Consider the following 24,571-nt stretch of genomic DNA (forward strand, 5'->3'; position numbering starts at 1 on the left):
CCAAAAGCAAGAACAACAATTTCTAACCCAATGGTTTCATTACATCAAGTTTAATATGAGAACCATAAAACAGGAAAAAGAGAGGAAGCAGGCTAATGTTTGGAAATGAGTGGTAAAAAAAAAAGCCTTAGGTTTGCCTTATTATCAGTTCTCAGAAGGTGATTTTTTTCCATCAAGGAAGCAGAAGGTAAGTGGGCTTTAACCACCAAAGAACCAGGAGATTGCAAAAGACACTCATAAAGCAATTAGAAGAGTCACTGGAGCAATACTACTAAAGACATGATCAACTAGAGTTAATAAAAATAAAATCAAAATAATAACTAGCATTTATGTAGAAATTTAAGATTTCTAAGTGTAGGGGCAGCTAGGTAGTGCAGTGCATACAGCATCAGCCCTGAAGTCAGGAGGATCCGAGTTCAACTCTGATCTCAGACACATAATACTTCCTAGCTATATGACTCTGGGCAAGTCACTTAATCCCAATTGCCTCAGCAAAAAAAAAAAAAAAAAAAAGAAAAGAAAAGATTTCTAAGTGTTTTGCATGACTTCACATGTATAATCAATATATTGCTTGCCTTCTCAAGATATTGAGAAAGGGTGGGAGGGAGAGGATTTGGAGCTCAATTTTTTTTTAATTAAAGTTAAAATTCTTTAAATATAATTAGGAAATATTTAATGAAATAAATTAATTTTTTTAAAAAGGAAAAGCAGTTGCTTGTCTATTACTGAGTTCTATAAATACTTGCTATAGAACAGATAACACAAGTTCATATACCTTTACCCAGAGTTACCTATAATGAATTGGATGATGTAAGATTAGCTCCTCCAGCAAAATGGATAAGGCATAGCTAGCTTCTTATTGATGAAATAAAAACGGTACATTCAAAATAATGTTATTAGTCCAAGTCTCTCAGGTGTCAGTGTCCTTCACAAAGGTTGTGATTCAGCCAGACTTTGAGGCCTCCCACTCAGGCCTGGGAACCCTAATGGCTGGAGCTATTGCAAGAATGATAGAGGTTAGAAAGTAGGTTCATTGCCAATCTGGACATGAGGATTGTGATGCTATGCAAGTTGGCACATCATATTAGCTCAAGTGGTCCTTCACCTGTACTCAACTGGGAGTTGGCTCCTTTACTTCATCTCAGGATAAGCAGTTTGTTCATCAATAGTTGTACTATGAACTAGATGCCTTGATCAAATGTCCAACATCCCAGAAACCATGTCTGATACACCAATGCCATTCCTGGAAACAGAAGAGGGTCTCTGCTCCAGTGGTTTCTGGATCCAATTCCCAAGACTTACTCTACAAAAATGGACTGCTTTTGGACAAAGTCCCAGCTGATCCTACATAGCCTTTTCTTCTTATTCCCTCCCCAACACACCTGCACCTCAGGGTCTTTACCCTCTTAGAGGGGTTAATATACCCTGAAGAAATGCCTCAAGTGTTCCAAAAGTAGGTTTCCTTTCTTCTGAAATGGTTAAAACAAGTCCTTCATCACAGAAAAAGGGCTTGGAGGTAGGGTGGGTTAAGGGAGGATGCTATTGTTGAGAGATGCTTTAGCATGGGGAAGGAGAAATTCTTGCTATAAAATAATGGTGAACAAATATTTACTAAAAGAAAGGGAATCCCATAGCTTTCATTCAGTTAACCCTGAATCCTTCGCTAAAGCTGAAGAAAGAGGACTTATAGAGCCTTTGTGTTAAGAGAGGGCATCTTCACTGCAGGAACTTCAGAAGAGGCAAAGAAAATTAGATATTATGCTTCTGATGTAGTTCTCAGAAAAAAAAAAGACTTAATAATCTGCTGACTACTTTACTATGTAAATAATTGGTAACTATGTCAGAATTGTCATTATCTGTGGAATGGTCTTTAAATCTATCTGTGCGCCAGAAGTACCATTACTGTGGTCTAGTGTTTCTAATATCAGGAAACTCACTGGTAGCTGCAAAGACCTAGTATAACTCACCATATGGACTAGATCATTGAGGGCTGATACTATGTCCTTTAGAAAAGAAGAAAAAAAGCTAGTTTTTGTTCTCTAGTATTCAGTCTCTCTTTCAGGTAACTATAACACTGTTTTACTTTCAATATGCTTTGTTTTACTTTTTCTTTTCTTCTTTTAGTGATGTCAATATTACTTTTCTTCAATACCAGAGATCAGGGTTGACCAGTAACAACCCTAAAATCTTGTAATTCATAGAAAGTTCTCAAAAAAACAGCTTCTTAAACTGTAGGTTGTGACCCTATGTGGAATAGCATAATTGAACGACAAAATATTTGGCAACAAACAAAATGTTTCTGAATGCAAAAAACACCAAAAAATTAATTCAAAAATCAAACACATAATGAATCTGAGGTGTTTCTGGCAGTGCTTGCCCATGTTGCAATATGCAACTTCTAACCCTAATCTTAAATGTAGCTTTCTTCATCTTTACTACAACACGCATCCTTTGTACTGCATATACATGCATGATGCCAGAAATAACTTAGCTCAGATTCGAAATGGGGTTGCATAAAAATTTCTCAGACAAAAAGGGGCCACTAGTAGAAAAGTTTAAGAAGTCCTGCTCTATAAAATCTAAAGACCTTATCACCAAGAGATATAAGGCAACAAAAACAATATCCTAACACTTTTCTCCAGGTAAATTAGGCTAGTTTTCCTTAAAAGACACTGAAGCCATCCTAGAGACTTGATTTGCTCAGGAAGCTGAATGCAAATATGTTGACATCACTTCCTGATCTCCTGACTTCATAACAGCTACAAGGAAGACAGGCTCTGATCATGGCTGGTGGAAAATGATGGGATGTAAGTTTACTCAGCTAAATCCACTTAAGATGACTTAATGAATATACTTTTTGAATAACCTGCTATGGCTAAGTAAACTCCTTTATTAATTGTTCAGTGATCTAGGGAGTCTCATTTTGTCCCAACATCAAACATCAACTGTCAGGAATTCAACCTGAGTAAAACCCAATGCAGAACTGATAGGTTCTATGCTCTATTAGTACCCTCAAATCATGGCTTTGCCAATTAATATCTTGGACAAGTCACTTATAACTCTAGAACTATTAAAAGAGGGAGTTGGACTAGATTAAAGTCTCTTCCAGCTATAAATATATGATAATTGTATGTAAAGAGGAAGAATGGAACAAGCAAGTTGGATGGAGCTACTATGGCAAACTTATGGAAGGGCATGAATAAAAGTCAAACAGAATGGACAAGCATGTATGGATCAAGATAGGCAATGGTGAAGTAAATATCTATATTAATTAAATTATTGATTTATCAAAGTATGTGAGAGCATAATTGTTATTTGTCAGAGCAAAAAAAATTTTTTTAATTAGGTCCTCAGAAGTCTTTTGGTAGAAGTGAAGGTGATAAATATTAAACAGCCCCTACTATATGCCAGGCACTGTGTTAAGCACTTTTCAATTCTACAAATATGCAAAAAATCCCTTCCAGAGAAGTTCTATGACATAAAAGTAGCTTGCAACAGAGCTTAACATTGAAGTCCACTAATTCCAAATCCAGCATTATTTCCACTATATAGTTATAACCATAAAACACAACAATAAACAGCTTAATTTTGGTACTAATTCAATAAGTTTTGGATTTGAAACTGCTTTCCCTTATGTCAACAGGAAATTCTCAAGGTGTAAAGTCATTTCACCAATGCATATCAACAAACTATCTTTATTTTATAGTCTTAGAGAAAAAATTGCCTAAGACATTGCCTAAGATTAAATGATTTGTTTACACTCACAAAGACAGAATTTCAGAAGTAGAACTTCAGTCCTCTGAACTCTAAAATCGGGCCTCTATTTAGATGCCTAATCAAAATATAAATTATTCTATATTAAACTAATAAAAACATGAATAAAAAGTCTATCTATTGCTAACCTCCTTCTCCTAAAGAAATATATAGAGATAAGGCAAAAAAGAAAAATAGCTACCAAACTGTTTTATTCATTTTTCTGCAATTTATTCTTTGTCAATTATATAAATGAATCTTTTCATCTAAGATAATAATTTGATTCACTTTTACAAAAAGAATTCATTTTTTTAATCTGTTCTCCAAGAGCTGTTACTTGCCACAGATGGGAAGTAATTGTATACCAAAATTAAAAACTGTATACCAAAACCTATAACAATATTTCTAAGGCAGTCAATAACAAACATTAAAATGAAGTTAGAGGTTTTGTCCAAGTTTTATAAAATATGACCTCTCTAGTTTCATGAAATGGAGTTGAAAAAAATAAGTTAAAACTTATAAAGTTCTTTAACATTTATAAAGCACTTAAACATTATCTCGTTCCCAACCACATAATGAAATAGATGATTTTATTATCACCATTTTACGTAGTGATATGGGAGCCACCTGCCAGTGGCTGCTGGAGGTCTAACTCAGACCTGTAGAATGAATCTCTTCATGTGAGAGGAGGAGGAGGATACAAGAAGACTGAGGCAGTTGCATTCTCTGACCTCTCTCCTCTTCCCTCTTGCCTCCAATTTCATTCCCAATCCACAAGGAACATTTGTGAAGGCTGCTTTGCAACTCCTTCAAGTGTTATGATCCACAGCTGCAGAGGCTCTTGGAGAATTGATCTGCCCCTTCATCCAGACATGGTCCTTAACAATTCCCCATTTTTTGTTTTATAGGAGTGTGATTATTTTTCCCCCACAACATGGGCAGTAAGTTTGTACATTAGCTATGCACATGAAAGTGCAAATAGCACTATCACCTCTGGATGGTTGTAGGATGAGATACTATAGTAGGTGGTGAATCTTGTGAGATGTCATGGAGGCAAATCAAACAGAGAAGAGGACTATAGTCAGAACAGGCATTTTTCATTAGACTCTTATCAGTCTCTTAGCTCAGCCCTTTGATGTGTTGGCCCATTTAATTACTCCAATCAAAAAAGTCTTATTGGGTCTCTTCTCCCTTTCCTTCCTCACAGGTTACCAAAGGACTCTGGGAGGATCCTACTCATGAACAGCTTTCAAGTACTGCTGCTTCTTTGTTTCTTGTGTTTCTTATGCCCCACAATTGGGCACCATATATTGCAATACGGGAGCCACCTGCCAGTGGCTGCTAGAGGTCTAACTAAAACCTGTAGAATGGATCTCTTCATGTGAGAGGAGGATGATGATACAAGTCCTGGCAGATAGCTCCCATATTGCAACAATTTTACAGATGAGGAAACTGAGTCCCAGAGAATTTAAGACTAGTGTATCTCAACTAGAATTCAAATACAGGTCTGTCTGATTCCTAGTATAGTACTCTTTTAACTAAGCAAGTACTGGATGTATATCAGCTTTTTTTTTTTTAATTAATGAGAATTTCTAAGTTATACAAAATCAGATCTTAACAGATGAGACAAAACAAAAGAGACTCTCACAAGAATCTATCACATTACAATAGTCTCACTATATAACAAGGGGATGAACATTTTATATGCTTACCTTAATACATCTGTAAATGGGAATCCTACTTCAGAAAAGGAGGAATAAAATAAATAATGCCCCCTTTTATATTCTAGTAAAGATAAAAGATATGAATCACAAGCAAAGACAATATCTGACAATCAAAATGGGAAATTTAAAGATTCCTTTATTCTACCAGAACTACGAAGGAACTTCAAAATCTAGCTAGTTCTTTTCTTTCCTAAACTTTAATTTCTGCAGACACAACAGCCAAACATGACATTCCAGTAGAGCATAATAATTTCAACTTTGTCAATGAGTCCCTGAGAAGTTTTCGTGTTAAGGAGCAATTTATATTCTTTTTTTAAAGAAGCAAATTTATTTGCTGTTTTTATCTTAGATTACTAAATCTAAGTGAACAAAATCATCTTTCAGTCACACTAAGAATAAAAACAACTAAAAATTCATGATGAATGACGGGAGAAAGGTTTAACTTAGAAATTTTAAGAACTCTTACATGTCCAATGTGTTGAAATTCAAGCAGTTTCAAACTTAAGAATGAATACTGGACATTGGTATCCTGAAGTTCCCTCTCTCACCATGAAAACTGTCCTCAAAAGCCTCCATATTCCTACTTGCCAGAATCCATATTTCAAAATTGAGTTCCCACATTCCTCCCCCAACCCCCAGTCTTTGCTCTTAATCTTTCAATTAAATTCAATTATCTAGAGTCTTTGCTACCTAATTCATTGCAGGGGCTTCTTCTTATTGATGTCTTTATAAGACTCACTCTAACATAAATCAGAATCCTTACTCCTGATGTAGGTATAAAAGGATTATTCCTAGATTCCCTAATAGAAACTTTTGATGCATCTCCTCAAAGAAACTAAGGTATGGATAATGATTAATTCTACAATAATATTAATACTATTATTAGGCTATATTATTTTCATGGGCTAACCTAAGAATCTAGTCATTTATAAAATTTTTTCTCAGGAAAAATGTTTCAACTTCCAGCAACCAATCTAAAAATTAACTAGGAATGTGACCTTTCACAAAGTAGGAGACTGTCTCTATGCAGAATGATATAACTTCAGACAATTCAGAGTAAATAAAACTGTTAAAATGACATGCAGCCATGGTATATTGGCAACATTACTTTGTTACAAACCACTTTCTAAAGGGTAAAAGTTTAAAATAGCATTTCACTTCTTCAATACCTGAAGGGGTTTTTCTTTTTTTTTTTTGGGGGGGGGGGGAGGGGGGGGCACTTAATAGTACACCTTTATGTGTGTATATAGATTATAATTTATCATTTCAGGAAAAAAAAAACACTTTAAATAGCACAAAGCACAACAGGACTTATTTTATCACTTTAAGTATCTTCTCACATTTATTACTTTGAGCCCCCTTACCATCTGTATCTAGATTTTTTTGTTCTCCTGTGACTCAAAGCTCTATGTTCCATTATACCTTCTAGACCTCTAAATTTTAGAATTCACTAACAAACTTTTCAAGAAATTATATATTCACTGCCTCCCCTTTCTTATCACTACTGAGTTCTGAATTCTGATTTTATAATCCTAAAATTTTTCTCTGAAAATTCACCCATAACTTCCTAATCTCTAACAAATCCAGTATCTTTTTATTTTTCAATCTTCCTTCTCCTTAATCTCTCCATAGCAGTTGGCATTGCTAAACCTCCACTTTTCATTGCTCATTCATCCCTTGGCTTTCTGACACTAAATTATACAAATTCTCTCTAACCTCCTGGGCTCTTTTTTTTTCCTATGTCTGCTACTCTTTCCCTCATTCCCATACACCCAGGTTTATTTGAATCCACTTGTTTTCTCATTTGACTGACCCAGCTCTCATCTCATCCACTCCCATGACTTCAGTTAACTCCTATATGTGGATGACTCTCAGTTTTTTATATCTCCATCAGATTCATGGATATCCTACTGTCAATCTCAAATTCTGTGTATCCAAAAGTGAATTCATTATTTCTTTACTGCAAAATTGACTCCCCTCATGATTTTCATATTTTATATCCTCAAAATGTTTAGAGTGTTTATTCTGGCCTTTTCCCCTCTTCAATTTCCTCCACATCCAGAATTGTTATAAGCTGTTTATTTTTCCTTTGAAATATCTCCCATAGAGCAACTAGATGACACAGTGGATAGAACACTGGCCCTGAAGTTAGAAGGATCCGAGTTTAAATTTGACTTCAGACACATAATACTTCCTAGCTGTGTGACCCTGAATTAACCTCACCCTCACCAAAAAAAAAAATATATATATATATGTGTGTGTGTGTGTGTGTGTGTGTGTGTACATATATACATATATGTATACATATATCACACCAGCCTTCTCAGGCTTTTTTTTTTTCCTCTCTACAATTCTGGCTTTCATTTATGCTTCTGATAATCTCTTCTATATAAAATGCCTAATACTAATTTCAGACATATATATATATATGTATATATATATGAACAGCACTGAATACAATCCAATAAGCATTTATTAAACACTCACCTCTCTAGAGCTTGGTTTTCTTATCTGTAAAAGGAGGATAATACCTCCCAGGATTATGGAAATGGTCAATAAGATGTGTTTAGAGTGCTTTGTAAGTAAAGTGCAACATAAATACAAGCTACTACTATTATTATTTTCAATGCTATTTCATAAGCCTTAACAATAAGTTTCTGGAAACATCACATTTTGTAAAACTGTGCACTAGATACTATATTAGATGCTACAGATACAAAGGCAATATCACTGAAAAATAATGCCTGCCCTTGAAAAGCATAAATTATCCTGAGTTAAGAAATAAATACAAAAAGAGAAGGCTTTATGTCATTTGGGAAGTTGTATAGGTCTTTTAATGACTGCAAGCTTCTCCCTTTTACACCAATATTCTTCCACTAATGCTATATGGTTATAAATTAGTGATTACCACAGTCTCCAAGGAATCAAAATTGTGAATCACCTAAAAGGCAATGGCAAGGAAAATATTGTTGGTCACAAATGGCCATAATATATGAAAAATTGAGTACAAGAAGGGGTATAAAGATATAATCAAGAAGCATAACCAGAAAAGGAGGTAGAATGATTATGTAGAAAGAGATAAAACCACTGGACAACTTGAGTGATGAATTATCCTAAGTCAAATAGAAGAAGGCCTTCTTTATACTGAGAAAACTTCTTAAAGAAAGTTTATGGAAGAACACAAACAAAAGCCACAAAGGAAAGAAGGCATGAAAGAGTCTCAATCCACACTATATGAGAGTGCACTATACCCTCTTGTGAGATCATAGATTCATTTAAGTTTCAAAGTACATATATATATTTCCAATCCAGCCACTGAACTCCAGTCTTAACATTTCCAACTTATTGCTGAACAGTCAAAATGTCTAAAACTAGACTCATCTTTCTCTCCTTCCTCTCAATTTCCCTTTTTTTTAAATTGATGGTACTCAACCTGAGTGAATCAAGTTTAAATCCCTTAAATTATCTTTGACTTCTTCCTTTTCTTCACATCTAATTAGTTGCTAAATTCTGCTGATCCTACATTAGCACTATCACTTGCATTTATCTCCTCTATAGTCACCAAATACCTTCTAACTGGCCCCCCAAACATCAATTCCTGCCATTCTTCATTAACTCTGCCCTTCAAACAGCTGCCAAAATAATCTTCATATAATACACAAGTCTGACTCCTATATCCAAAAATTTTCAATGGCTCCCTAATGCTCATAAGATAAAATATACACAAACTCCTTATTTTGGCACTTACGACCCTCCAAAAATCTGCTACCATTAACCTTTCTTGTCTTACTTTTTAAGTTTTCCTCCAACCAAAGTACACTATTATCTTTTCCCAGAGTGCATATCCCACTTTTCCTACCTTCATGCTTCTGCACACAATCACCTCCTCCTGGAATGTAGTGATTTTTTATATCTTTACCTGTTGAAATTCTTCTCTTTCTCCAAAGCTCAGTTAAAGTTTTAGCCACCATCATTACCCCATGAAGTTTCTCTGATGCTCCCAGCTTAAAGTGATCCTCAAAATTCTTATAACACTTTATATGAACCTTTCCTTTGCCCTTACTATATATTCTTCCTCCTTTTATATTACCTTCTATTTTCTATTTCCCTCTAGGAGGGAATATCATGTTAGGATGGAAAGAAACTGGTATTTATTAAGTACTTACTATATACTAGACACTATGTGTCTTTATATATATTATCTTAGTTGATACTCAAAATAACCCTGGGCCCACATAGATGCTATTATTATATCCATTTTACAGCTGAGAAAACCAAAACAGAGAGATATTAAGTGACTTGCTTAGGGTCACATAGTTAGAAAGTATCTGAGGCTAGAATTGAACTCAGGTCTTCCTGACTTCAGCCTGAGCACTCTAGCCAATGTAGCTACCTGAATTACAGTAGAAAATGTGTTAGATTTAGCAGAGAACTTGGTTTTCTTGGTATCTCTATAATATTGGGCAAATCACTCAACCACTTGAGGCCTCAGTGTTTATCATTTGTAAAATGGAAGAACTAGACTAGATCACCTCCAAAGTTCATTCCAGCTCTATAAATCTGTGATTGCAGTTAAGCCCCAAAAAGATAACAAATGTGAGTAAAGGGTTTTGGTGGTTCGTTTTTGTTTTAGAACCCAGCAGGATATTTTATATATTAGGCGCTTAATAAACATTTAATTGAAAAAGTCATGATTCCAAGCTTTTATCATACCATACTTAAAACTATCACAATATCCTTTTTTTTTTTCCCCTGAGGCAATTAGGATTAAGTAACTTGTCCAGAGTCACACAGCTAGGAAGTGTTAAGTGTCTGAGGCAAAATTTGAATTCAGGTCCTCCTGACTTTAGGGCTGGTGTTCTATCCACTGGGCCACCTAGCTGTCTCATCATAGTATACTTCTAATAGATTCAATTATTATAATACCAATTTCAACTAAAAATAAAAATTTGTGTCCCTCCTATGTTTTCCCCATTTCAACCTATGTTAAAGAAAAACCTATGTAAATGCTACTGTGCTGCTCCAAAACCTTCCATGCTTTTCCACTATCTGTATGATAATCACACAGAATTACAGAGCTAAAAGTAATATTAGAAATTTTCTATTCCAACTCAGAGACAACTAAAACTCAGGAAGGTGAAAAGATTTGTTCCGTATCACATAGTCAAATAAGTGATAGATATAGCTGAGACTCAAATGCAAGATTTCTGACTCGTAAGTCCAAAGCTATTTCTACTATACTACATTATACACATTAGCTTGGCATTTAAATCTTTCAGAATCTGACCCTATCTACTCCTTTCTACTTATCTCCCTCTATTCCTTTACAAGTCCCTCCACTCAAGCCAGACTGGTTATGTAGTATAACTAACTCATGCTATTGCCTCTACATAGAATTTCCTCCCCACTCTAATAAGCTTATTTTTCATTCTTCCTCAAAGCTAGCACAAATATATCCTTTCTATGAAGTCTACCTAATTTTGTTCTCTCTCTCTCTTTCTTTCTCTTTCACTCTCTCTCGTTTCTAAATTCAAGTAATACTGTCTATACTAATTCCACAATTAATAAACAAAGTGATAGTTATCCATTTATCTGTGACTATGTTTTGTTATTCAATTAGATAATAAACACCCTGCAATAAGGAAATGTTTTTATCCTCTTTGTATTCCCAGCTTATTCTCTATATATTCAATGAGCATTTATTGAAGTTGATTATAACTTATTGAGAAAGGGAATGGTCCTTTTCCTCCCCCATCTTATCAAAGGAGCTGCCATAGCATTAATTTCAGTACTTTTAAGACTTGGGTTTTAAAGCTAGAAATACTATTCATAATCTCTAAATGATTAAATAGTAGTTGTTGAAGTATAACTGTACTATGTACATGAGCATGAATAAAGAAACAGGTAGAGGTACATAAAGGTACTAATGAGTAGTCTTATATTGTAATATAGCTCCAAGAAGAATATGGACAATCTTATTTTCCATCATTATTATCTCATCATATATTATTCTTCAGTTGAAAGAATTTTTAGATAACATATCTATAACTCCTTTCTTCAAAAGATAAAGAAACTAAGGCCCAGTGAAGTTTCTGTATCACACAGAGGGATGACGGACTAAAATACAGGTACCCAACCTTCCAAGCAATGTTCTTTCCACTATACTACAACATCCACCTTAATGTTAACTAACAAAAATGTTACCATCTTTACATCATATTATGTTTTATTAAATATGCTTAATTAGGTTATTTCATTATCATAAAACATAATTAAATGACACCAAAAAGTTGGAAACTACTTTTTAACTAATCAATACATAGAGTGAAGGATAGTAATAATACAGTGTGTGAATTAATGGAAAGAATACTAACGTAAATTGAATGTTTTGAATGATTCAATTAATTACTTTACATACCAATTATGTATGACACAAGCCCTCTCCTACAACTAAACTTACTCCCTTCCCTCTTCCCCTATTTCAAATGACCCCAATCCACATTAATTCCTAATAATTCTTCAAGTACTGCTCAAATCTCACCTCATCCAGGAACCACTTCTGGTCCACCCTGATCTCTCCTTCCTCTAAATTATTAACTATTATCTAAATGTACTTGGCACTTATCTTGTACAGTTATTTTTGTATAGATTTTCTACATACATTCCCAACTACTCCACCAAAATGTAATTTGACTGAGGGCAAGAACTGTCTTATAATTCTGCAGCTTTAGTACTTAGAATGACTTATACATGAAAACAATAAAAATCTGTGAAAAGAGCTTATTTTCTGTTCAAAGACCTTGAAGCTCTCTTCAATAAGAGGATTAAATGAAAATTTTGTGTATGTTTTCTAGGAAAAGAATTTGATCTATTTTAAGCAATAATAGATTACCTTATGTAGACATCTGTAGAGGTATCAGACCTACAAAGTGTTTTATGTACATTTATTTTATTTGACCCTCACAATAATCCTATAAGGTTGGTGCTATTATTATCCCAATTTAACAAATGAACAAGCTAAGGCTCAAAGAGGCTAAATGAATTAATTTTTTCCAGGATTGCACAGGTAGTATTAAAACCAGGATTCCCTAAATGCAAGTTTTATACTCTTATCCACTCTGGCAATGTTATCAAAATCAAAACCAAAAATAATTCCTGGGCCACATGTTGACTTAGGAAACTAAAATATTGTAGAGGTCCACTTTTATTCATAAAAGAGGGGAAAGGACTCCCATGTGCAAAAATGTTTGTAGCAGCTCTTTTTGTATTGGCAAGGAATTGGAAATTAAATGAATGCCCATCAACTGGAGAATGGCTGGGTAAGTCATGACATATGAATGTAATGGAATATTATTGTTTTACAAGAAATGATGAGCTGCATGATTTCAAAAAAGCCTGGAAAGACTTACATGTACTGATGCTAAGTGAAATGAGCAGAATCAGGAGAACATTATACACAGTAACAGCAAGATTACATGATGATCAACTATAATAGACTTAGCTCTTCTTACTAATATAGTGATCCAAGACAATTAATACCATCTGCATCTAAAAGGAGAACTAGAAACTGAATGAGGGTCACTTTTTTTTTTTTTGCTTGCTTGCTTTTTCTTTCTCATATTTTTCCCTTTTTGTTCTGATTTTTCTTTCATAACATGTTACATGAAAATATGTTTAAGATAATTGTACACATATAACCGTTATCAGATTGCTTGCTGTATTGGGAGATGTAAGGGAGGGAAGAAAACTTGGAACTTAAAATCTTACAAAAATGAACATTCAAAAATAACTTTACATATAATTGGAAAAGTAAAATACTACTGAGGAAAAAAAAATAACATCTTTATGTATTGCCTTTTTTTTTTTAATTTGTTAAACACTTCCCAATTACATTTTAATCTGGTTCTGGTCACAATTAGGAGTTTTGTGGGCCTGTGGCCAGCAAGTTTGACACCTCTATACAGTTACCCCATGTATATTTTGGAATGGAAATAGATCCCATAAGTCATATAGTTCAATGTTTCCAAAAACAAAGGCAGTATGAATTTATATAGAGCCTACTATGTGCCAGGCACTATACTAATTAAGCACTTTGCAAATATCTCATTTGATCCTCATAATAATCCTGCCATGTAAACACCATTATTATCCATATTGGACAGTTGAGAAAACTGAGGCAGAGCTCTTAAGTTCAGCTCTCTAATGTCTATTGTTTTACTCTCAGCACTGGAGAAGGGGTCTCAGCAGCTAAAGGACAAGGACTAGGAACAGAGGCAGGAGGAAAAAGCAGAACGTAAAAAAAGGACTTAAAGGAAGAAAGGAGTCAGTTTTAGTCTTGTTTTAAGAAATAAGAAATTTGGTGGTAATATTTTGTAGACCAGTAAAAATTTGCTAAAGTACATTGATGGCACTGGAGTGTAGAAAGATCCAAGAGACCATGTTCAAAGGACTTGCCCACTCAACTGGGAAAGTCATTTACCCTCAGGGAACCTATTTCCTCATCCATAAAGTAAGAATGCTAATATTTCAACTACCAATACCAGCTGAGGATTCAGAAGACTGTTCAAACCTGGCAATTGCTATACTCTTGTGAGCTTCTTGAAGCCACTTAGACTTCAGTTTCTTCACATATAAAATGGAAGGGTTGGTCTAGATGCTTCTGAAGTCTCCTACATAGCTCTAGAGAAAAGGATATAGAAGTCTGGTATTGGGAAAGTGCTTTGTACAATGTAAAATATTATGAAATATGAGTTGCTATTGTTATATAGTTTAACAACTACCTGAAGATTAAATTTCCTCGTCAACATTTCCACCAGCAGTCATCTGTAGACTGTAGATGTGTGTCTGAAGACCTCTAGTGGTGGGGGATTCATGCTTTTCCAAGGCAATCCATTCTACTTTTAGAAATCTCTAATTATTGGGAAGGTTTTCCTTATATTGAGCCAAAATATGCTTTCCTATAACTTCTATCCACTTATTCAAGTTCTGCTCTTGAGCCAAACAAGTATAATCCCTCTTACATATAATAATACTTCAGATATTCGAAAGCACCAATCATTAGCCCCTGACCTCCAGCCTCTCTCTCTTTAAAATTTCCTCTTTTCCAAGATAAACAGTCACAAGACCTTAAATTAGTTCCTAACTTCTTATCCAGGAGAAGGTAATCAGTATAAAAAAAGTTCAAGTAATAATCAAAAAGTGAAATGGTATGTCTTAGAAGGTAGATAGTAGAGTTACTTTACCTAAAATATTTTAAGCAAAGATTAGATAACCATTTCTTATGCATACTACTACAGAAGAGATCTTTTACAGGATTCTTAAATGAAAAAAAAACTGGTTTCCTCCAACTCTGAAATTCATTTATAAATTAAAGTCAAAATTTAATTTTTTAACTAACATACACTTAATTAAGGAAGGGTTGGAAAAATCTAATACCTAAATACATGATGAAAGAGACATGGCTAAAAAAGTTTGTGTATAAAAAAATTAACACAAGTGAAAAAATTGACAAAAATGACAAAAATTAGAAATGAAAAAGTGTTGGAGGGACTGTAGAAAGACAAGAGCTGTTGATGGAGTTATAAAATGGTCCAACCATTCTGAGAAAAAGCAATTTGAAATTATGCTTTTTTTAAAAAGCAACTAAAATTATTCTTTGATCCAGAGATTCTACTGCTAACCATGTAACTCCCATAGGGATCAAACTCAGTGGGAAAAAAGGTCCCATGTATAACAAAAAAATTATTGCAGAATTTTTTGTAATAGCAGAGAACTGCAAACAAAGTAGATACCCATCAACTGGGAAATGGCTAAACAAACTATAGTACATGAGTGTAAATGGATTATTATTACACTGTAAAAAATGATTAATACAAAGAATTCAGAGAATGGGATTGCACATTAACTGATACAGAGTGATGAAGCAAAGCCAAATAAATAACATACAATCCTTTTACGATGTAAGAAGAAAAAAAGAACAGTGAAGCAAAACTAAGTATTGTAATGATCAAATTTGGGTCCTGAGAAGAACTAAAAAAAAATTTTTCTCCCTCTCTTCATTTCATGGGATAGAAAATATGGTCACAGAATGTTACAAATACTGCCACATACTATTGTATTGGTTGATTTTGCTTATTTTTTTCTTATTTGACCTAACCAAAAAAAAAAAAAAAAAAAATTCAATGTAATAGAATACTATTATAAGAAATGATTAGTAAGATTTCACAAAGTGGAAAAACTTACATGAATTGATGAAAAGTAAAGTGAGCAGAACAATGTACACAGTTACAGCAACACTGAACCATAATCAACTATGAATAATTTAACAATTCTCAGCAATATAATGATCAAAGACAATTCCAAGGACTCATGATGAAAAATACTATCCACATCCAGAGAAAGAACCAAGTCCAAATGCAGAGCCAAACAGATTGTTTTCCCTTTTTTTTTTTTTTTTTTTGGGGGGGGGGAAGAAGAGAATGGTGGGGTGGAGGGTGTCTTGTTTCTACTTTCACAACACATCTAATATGGAAATGTTTTGCATGATTCAACATATATCATCTATATCAAATTGCTTACCATTTTAAAAAGAGGAGAGAAGAAAGACAGGGAGAAAATCTGGACTACAAAAATTTTTTTTCAAATAGATGCTAAAAATCTTTACATGTAATTGGAAAAAATAAAATACTATTTCAAAATTTTTTAAATTGTTATAGGAGCAGAGAAAAATCAGAAATAAATGAAATTAAAAAACAGAAGCCACCAATAAAAATATTAAGAAAAGAAAAAGAGCTTGTTATATTGCAATGTAAATAAATGTTAACAATGTGCCAAAGTAACAAAAAATAAAAGAAAATAAAATAAAATCAACCATAGAATATTTTTTCCACAAAAATCAGAAGTCAGAAGTCATATGGAACACTGAATTCAGATTAAGTAAATAGAAATTGTTTTAATTTTTTATACTGCTATCCTCAGCACCTAGAATAAGTGCCTGGCCCAATGCAGGTGCTTAATAATTCATTAATTGATTGACTGATTAAGCATACCAAGGAAGAATGGACCAGGGTTAAAAAGGACTTGAAATCCTCTTATACATGGATAACTAGGAGATGTTTGGCCTAAGGAAAAAAGATTTGGGGAATGGGGAAACAAGATGGTTATCTTCAAGTACTTGAAGAACTATCATGTATAAGAGGAACAAGATTTGTTTTACTTGATCCCAGGGGACAATAATGGGAATAAATTTCAACTCCACATAAAGAAATTCTTTGTAACAATCTGAGCTGTCCAAAATCAGAATGAGCTGCCTCATAAGATTGGGAGCCTACCTTTGGAACTCTTCGCAAAAAGGCTGGATGATTACTTAATCAGGACTATTTATAATAAAAGGACTTCCTATACCCAATGAATAAGATGACCTTTGTGGTCTGTCCCAATTATAAGACCCTATAAATTTATGATGCCATGGTTATTTTGACTTTGTCTAGTAAGAATCACTGAAAGACATTCCCTTAAAAATTTTTTCTTTTTCTAAACCAGATGCATGATTTCATTTGTTGGGGAATTCCTGGAGTAGAAATTTGTTCTACTGGCACAAATTGACAATTCATCTATAATTTAAAGATAGAGAGTTGCCTGGGGTGACTGAATGGTTAAATGATAGAGCTACTGTCACACAATTAGAATGATGATAATGACGAAGACAACGACGATGACAATGATGACAAACATTTACATGGTGATTTAAGCTTGGCAAAGCAATTTACCTGTAATCTCTTTTGGTCCTCCTAAAAACCTGGAAAGGTAATATTATTACCACTATATTTTGCAATTGAAGAAACTGAGGCTGAGTGGTTAAATGATTTGCCCATGATCACACACCTAAATGTTTGCAACAATATCTGAAGTCAGATTTTTCTAACAGCAAAGTTTTATTGCCTTTATTATGTTCTGTCAAAAACTACACACACACACACACACACACACACACACACACACACACAACTACATATTCAAATCAAGTTCAAAAGTCCTACTTGTAAACGGATTTCAATTTTCCTAGTTGAATCCTATTTGGACTTCATAAACAATTTCTTTGGAATTTCAAATTGCTATAAACTAAATATACTAAAAATCAAAAAACAAAACAGGGGCAGCTAGGTAGTACAGTGGATAGAGTATGAGTTCTCAAGTCAAGAAGACCTGAGTTCAAATCTGAGCTAAAGACACTTAATTTTTACTAGTTGTGTGATCCTGGACAAATCACTTAGTCTCAATTGCCTAGCCAAAAAGCAAACAAACAAAAAAACCCAATCACCACCACCACCAAAAAAAAAAAAACCACACAAATCCCACACACACAAATTAGTGGTCATGAAAATAAATCAAACTACTAAATTAAAATATGTTCTACATACTAGATTCTAAATTCAAGTCTCTATCATGTATTTATATTTTAATAATTAATAATATTCTAACATTTAACACATTCAAAACTTAAAAGTTCTGTGTCTTTTTCTCCATGAAGGACATTAGCTCTATTTGAATAAATGTACAAATATGCATAACACATATACTTTGATTCTTTGTCTTGGAATTTTTAAAAAGTTCAAGCTCCCAACTTGGCACCTGCTTTACCACTACAAAATTTAATGTATTTAGGACAAGAGAATCATATGGTAGGTGAGTATGATGGATATGGTAGGTACTTAAGAGATCATCTAGTTGAATCATCTTGGTTTTTAATGAAGAAATTAAAACCTAGGGAGCTGAAATGACTTATCCAACCTTCAATCATGAAGTGGTAAAGCCACCCAGAGCCACTGGCTCTAAATTAAGCATATGAAATTATGAGTCCATAGTATCATTTTTGCCAACCATAATGACAAATAGTCAAGGGAAGTGGATGGGGAAGAGATTTAGAAATCATTTTCAAAATAACAATAATATAATAATAACATAAAGTTCGGAAGTTGCTTTGAAATAATAACATAATGTGACCAATAATAAAGCAGTTATCAATGTCAATATGCTTTCATATGAAAAGCATTTTAGGAGTATGTACATCTCATATGATTTGAAATCAATGTTTCAAAAATTAGACCATGGTATCCTAGAAGAGGATTAGACTTCTATCAGAAGACTTGGATTCAAATCTCAGCTCAATTTACTAAATCTCAGTTTATCTGTAAAATAGTGACAACAATACCTGCCCACTCTTCCTCAAAAGTTGTTACAGAAATATATGATACTAATTTATTGATGGCAAAGAACTATGCAAATATAAGATAATATTAGGTGTGCCTTATCAATATTCAGGAATCTATGAGCAATGACTAATAGCATATAACTAATGTAAAACCAAGAACAATAAATTACTCAACAAAATGTTAAAATTCTTCCTAAACTAATGAGCAGTAAATACTCAAGTATGAGGTATGATCTAAGAATGACCTATTTCCCACTTCAATTCACAATGATATCTATGGCATTAAAATAATTTACATTTTCATAGTAACTTATATTTCTCAAAGTTTTTTCATAATAATTCATTTGATTCTTACAAAAACTCTCTGAGATAGAAAAAACAAATATTGTCTGATGAGGAAGCAGGCTAAAAAGGGTTAAATGATAAGGCAGAAGTAGGGCTAGAACATAAATTTCCTGGTTTCAAGTCCAACTTTTTTTGGAGGGGGGCATTCTACAGTACTACTTAAAAATATTTTAAGTTCCTTAATAATTAAATGATCTTTCCAGTGCTTTCAATTTATTCTTATTGGGTTCTTATTTAAGACTTTAGTGTGGTGAATTAAACCAAGACTCAGAAGATCGTTTCAGTTCTGCCATTTACTAGCTACATGATCTTAATTAAGCAAATCATTTTTCTTTTTCTGAGCCTCAGTTTCCTGATTTATAAAACAACATGGCTAAAAAGATAAAAGATTTCTTACACTCTAAAATATTATAATCCAGGGTGGGTTTTTTGGCTTTTTGTACTAGTGAGAACAAAATATGGGAAAAAAAAAAAAAAAAGCCTAATATGTCAGTATTTTCTTTCCCAGTCACTATAATTGAATAATTCTATAAAATGACAAAGAGTAATCATTCATACATCCAAAATAAGAACAAAAGGAAGGACTTATTTAGGTTAGAAGCCCACTACCACCTGTTTGGATTTCAAAAGAGAAAAACACCTACTTTTCTTATCATCTACGTTTTTCTAAGTTGAAAGAACGCTCAGAATGGAAAAGCAAAACCATGGCTTTAAAATGCAGGATAAAGGATAAGAAAGGAAGGAGAACAAAATATCATTTTCTCTCATCTATCATTCCATAAAATATGTACCATATTTCAAGTGTACAATGTTTTTAATAAATTTAAGATTTCTATTCTGCACAATGATTAGAAGCATAAAAAATAATATCTGCAAACACAGGGATGGTTATGCTTTTAATGATACTGGATATTAGTCAATCACAAAAGATATTAAAGTCTATACAAGTTAATGATATTAGTTATGAGAATTTCTTCTTCGTTCAATGACAAGTTTTATATCTCTTTATCTTTGAGAGTCAAAATCAGGGAAATGTAGAAACCAAAATTTTAAATTCAAAAAATATACAACATAAGACAATGTTTTAAGTTCCAATTTCAATTTTGCTATATCTTATCTACATTGAAGAGATTTTAAAGATTAATGATTATTAAGTAAATATGTTTCAAAATAACTGTTATAGAGCCAATTAGATGGTGCAGTGAATAGAGCTCCAGCCCTTGAGTCAAGAGCCACTGGGTAAATCACTTAACCCCAACTGCCTAGGCAAAATAAAATAAAATAACTATTATATGTATATTTATTTATTAATGATTGGGGAGGAAAAAACCTAAAGTTCATTTTATTACAAACAATTTTTTTAAAGGTAACTCAAGAATTATAATATAAGGTTCTAATTGCATGAGTCTCCTTTCTTTTATTAATTTAATAGCTTTATTACTAAAGGCCTGGTTAAATAAATTACTTCTATATATATATGAAAGGACACCAACTTCCAATATTATATTATCACAAGAAACAAGCTTCAAAGGCAAGAGCTCTAACCTCCAAGGAAACCAGGTTCTAGGCTCTAAGAAAAAAAGTTATCATTAAGATTCCTGAGTATAATTTCAATAAAGAATAGTAAAATTTTTAAGAAAGTTGCAAATTTAGACACAGAAAAGCACACATGCATGCACACATACACAATTTTATCTGACTCCCTTTAAAACACCACATTAGAAGGTTCAACATTTTTAAAAATAGTTAACTACATTTCCCTAAGTTCACAAAACTATTTATAAAAGCACTTGCTTTATTCAACTTTTTATTTTATATGAGCTTAAATGTATATTGAAATGATTTATGTAGAATATGACAAGAATCAACTTTCACTGAATAAGGAACAAGATGAATACGGGTCTTTTCCTCTCTAGATCACAAATGTGAGCTGTGTCTCCTGTACTGATCAAAATCAAGCTAACAGGTAGATATTCAACAGTTGATGTTTTGGTAGCCTTTACTGTCCACATTCAATTGCCATGCTAGTCTTAGAATAGTGTAGTCAGGTAGTCTTAGGTATCATTTGAGGAGATAAGCACAAACTCTTACTACATGCTTGTGGACAAGAAGTTTAACTTCTTAGCACCTCAGTTTCTCTGTAAACAGGAGTAACATTTTCTTAACTCAGGTTCCTTAAAGATTTGTCCTAAAGACTGACTAATAAACAATGTATACTTATTTTTATTCATCCCTTGGAAAATATGAAGTACTTTTAAAAGTTTCTTCTTATAACTCAGATAAACTTCTTATAAACCACAGCAACATAGATCTTATGCATTCAATAATTTACTATTAGTAACTACTGACATTGTTATAAGGTACTTTTAAGGTTTTCAAAGCTCTTTATATACATAGTATCATCTGATCCTCACAACAACCCTGTGAGGTAGGTTCTATTTTCCCCATTTTACAAATGAGGAAACTGAGGCTCTGAGAGGTTAAGTGGCTTGCCCATGATCACATATCTAGTATCAGAGGCAGGATTCAGACCCAGGTCTCCTCCTGCTCCCAGGTCCATCTTTCTTTCCACTATCCTCTGCTGCCTCTACAGTAATCTCCTCGGGATGAAATGAAGCCATGATTGCTGATTGTTGCCAAAACATGATGGATTCCCCAGTTCCAGAAAATACCAAACTAGGTATTCATAAATCCCATACCCCTTTCCCAATCAACTTTAATAAAATATAACAATAATAATAACAGCAACAATAATAAGTCAGTAAAGCCAAGAACATACTACAGCAAAGAATGAGCTCCCTGCTCATCCTTAAATATAGTTCTTCCCAAAGAGAAGGGTAAGTTGGACCAGGAATACTTGGGGAAGCTACTTGTGTTCTATGCTAAGTAGAGCTGTCCAGTGCTGTCCATGTGCCTTCTCCCCAAAAGTATCTTTTTTTCTTTTCAAATTTCACTGTTACCTAGCATCAAGAGGAAAAACTTGGTTAAAGCCTTAGGCCTAAAATTAGACCCACCAACTCATTATATCTGAAGACAGACTTATATATGCATGTCACATAGTCTCTTCCTAATCTACAATTCTGTAATCAGGATAGTACTAACCTGGAAGCCTGTGCCCCAATATTTTGGCAACCTACTAAAGAAGGTGAGAGATTCTACAATATGCCAGAAATCACATTATGTTCTGAATTATTTCACTATTAGACTGTCTTAAGAACCTGCTGCAGTTTTATAAAAGTATTTTTTGAGGCAGTAAACAATTTATGGGATTGAATGGAAATAACAAATAATACCTTTCACATATACAGTACCTTTCATCCAAGAGTTTCAAAACCCTTAACAAAATAGCTATTAATCCCATTTTACAGTTGTAGAAACTGAGGTACCAAATAATGTTTCAAGATCAAGATCACATGACAAGTCTATATAGCAAATCAGGAAACAATATAGTGACCCTTGCTTTCAAACTTCTCTCTCTGAATTCCAAGGTTTCATTTAAAATTTACAAGAAGAAACATTAAGGTCCTTGGCTGTCTGTGCTTTACAAAATTCAAAGGGTATCCACAGAACAGATTCCAAAGATCTTTTTTTGTGAATGAAGGAAGAAGAAGGCGGGAGAGGCGAGACCACCCACTATGGATGGATGCCACTGTTTAAGGCACCTGAACTGTTGAACACTCTGATCTTGGAAGCATTCATTTTTAAGTATCAAGTGTCATAGAAAAGTTGATAGGTAAAAATCTATCAAATTAATCATTTAGAAATTTAGAAATCATTTAGAAAAATTTAGAAATTAGCCTTAGATTGGAAATTTATTATTAGCAAGCCTTTTAAAGCAACAGAAAAGTCAACTCTACTAAAGTAGTATAAATGGAATGACATAAAAAAAAACCCATTATACTAAGTGGATAACATTAAGAAAATTTTTTAAAATCTTTTTTAAGTAGTCATTTAAGAAATGTCTTCTTCACATGCTAATTATCCCATCACCTTCAACTTTACAAAAATAACAATCATAATATCCCTTTTCCATTACAAATTTTTATAAAATTTTTAATATCAAAGCACACTTTTCAGTGTATCTGGGACAAATTCTATTTCTTACTAGCAAAATTTTAAAGTGTTTTTCCTCAGGTTATTCCCACAAGAAGGTAGCTTTTCAAGAGTACACATTCAATTACAGTAATATGAATATTCAAATAAGAAGTTTAACTCTTTAAGAACCTCATTTACAAAATCCTAACCAGCAAAGTAAGAATTCTGTGCAAGAGTGTATTGCATAATTATATATTAAACATTTATATTATTATCTTTTCTAGTTTCTAACTACATAAAGGTGACTGAAGAATGAATATAGTTTTTAACATGGAACTCAAATTTTGCACAGATGGATTTTTAACTAATACTTACACAAAGCTTTACAAATCTCTCTTCTCCCAAAATATAAATGTATAACACTTGTATCACTAAAATATCAAAATGTCAATTTCCTATTTGCCAAGTATACCCAAGTGATCAATTTCTTCAGACTATGGCTACCTACCACCTAAGTAATATAATTAAAGAAAACATTACAAAATAAATCAGTAATTCATATTAAAAAATGTGAAATTCAATTTGAAAAAATGATGCCAATTCATAAGCATCCTTAAATATATTTTCTGAAAATTTAATCACAGGGCATAAATGGTATTTTCAAAAATGTGAAATTTTGATTTATCAGACTAAAATGTATTGTTTAAATAAAAACAACTTATTTTAGAAGAAAAAAGAATAGTTTTAACTAAATCATCCTTTGCTTTATTTCTTTGGACACAAAAAGGAAAAAAAAAAAAAGGTTAAGTTCACAAAGTTCATACTGGTCTGTGGAGTTCTATTTCTTTACTGAAAAAAGAAGGTGGTATATTTTATGGATATATTTGACAATGTACCTAAAATAATTAGGATAAAAATCAAGAAAATGACATGTGTTATCTTAGAACCAAGCTCCCAATATTTGTGACTCATATCAGACTTAAGGCTATTTTCTGATGCAAAATATTAGGAATATTGCAAAAACTCTAAGAATTTAAAAATTCTTTTTTTTTCCCCAAGATGTAACAAATAGTGTTATCTACCTGTCAAATCTGCACCAGCAAATTTGGGCTTAATATTGAAACTAAATCATAATCATTACTCTCAAAACCATTAATAAAAGAATTGTAAAAGGGATGCCCTTCTCTAATCATTTTTTTCTTCCCAATAGCAAAGCACTCATTGGAATGAAAGAGGAAGTTTTCACTAAAAGTGATCCAATTAGTTCCATATTTCCAAGGAGTTGATTCAAATACTTAATAATATAAATAAAAACTAGTATACTATATAGTAAAAAGATAGGGCTACTTTCCCTCCCAAAGTCTAGATTATAGTTTTAATAAAGTAATTTATAATCAGTAATGTTTCTAATTATAACCTTAGTTTTCCTTTTAAAAAAAATCTCTTTTAAAATGTGACATTCAGCAGGAAATTATAACCTGATCGATACAGTAACTATGAGTTT

The 24,571-nt window shown here is 32.9% G+C and overlaps 1 protein-coding gene across 1 annotated transcript in view; it reads right to left on the reverse strand.

Moving 5' to 3' along the window:
• TAF4 (TATA-box binding protein associated factor 4) overlaps positions 1 to 24,571 on the reverse strand; it is a 147,092-nt gene that overhangs the window by 118,468 nt on the left and 4,053 nt on the right. The window lies entirely within an intron of this gene.

This window comes from Antechinus flavipes, chromosome 2, assembly GCF_016432865.1.
Source record: "Antechinus flavipes isolate AdamAnt ecotype Samford, QLD, Australia chromosome 2, AdamAnt_v2, whole genome shotgun sequence".
Taxonomy (NCBI): domain Eukaryota; kingdom Metazoa; phylum Chordata; class Mammalia; order Dasyuromorphia; family Dasyuridae; genus Antechinus; species Antechinus flavipes.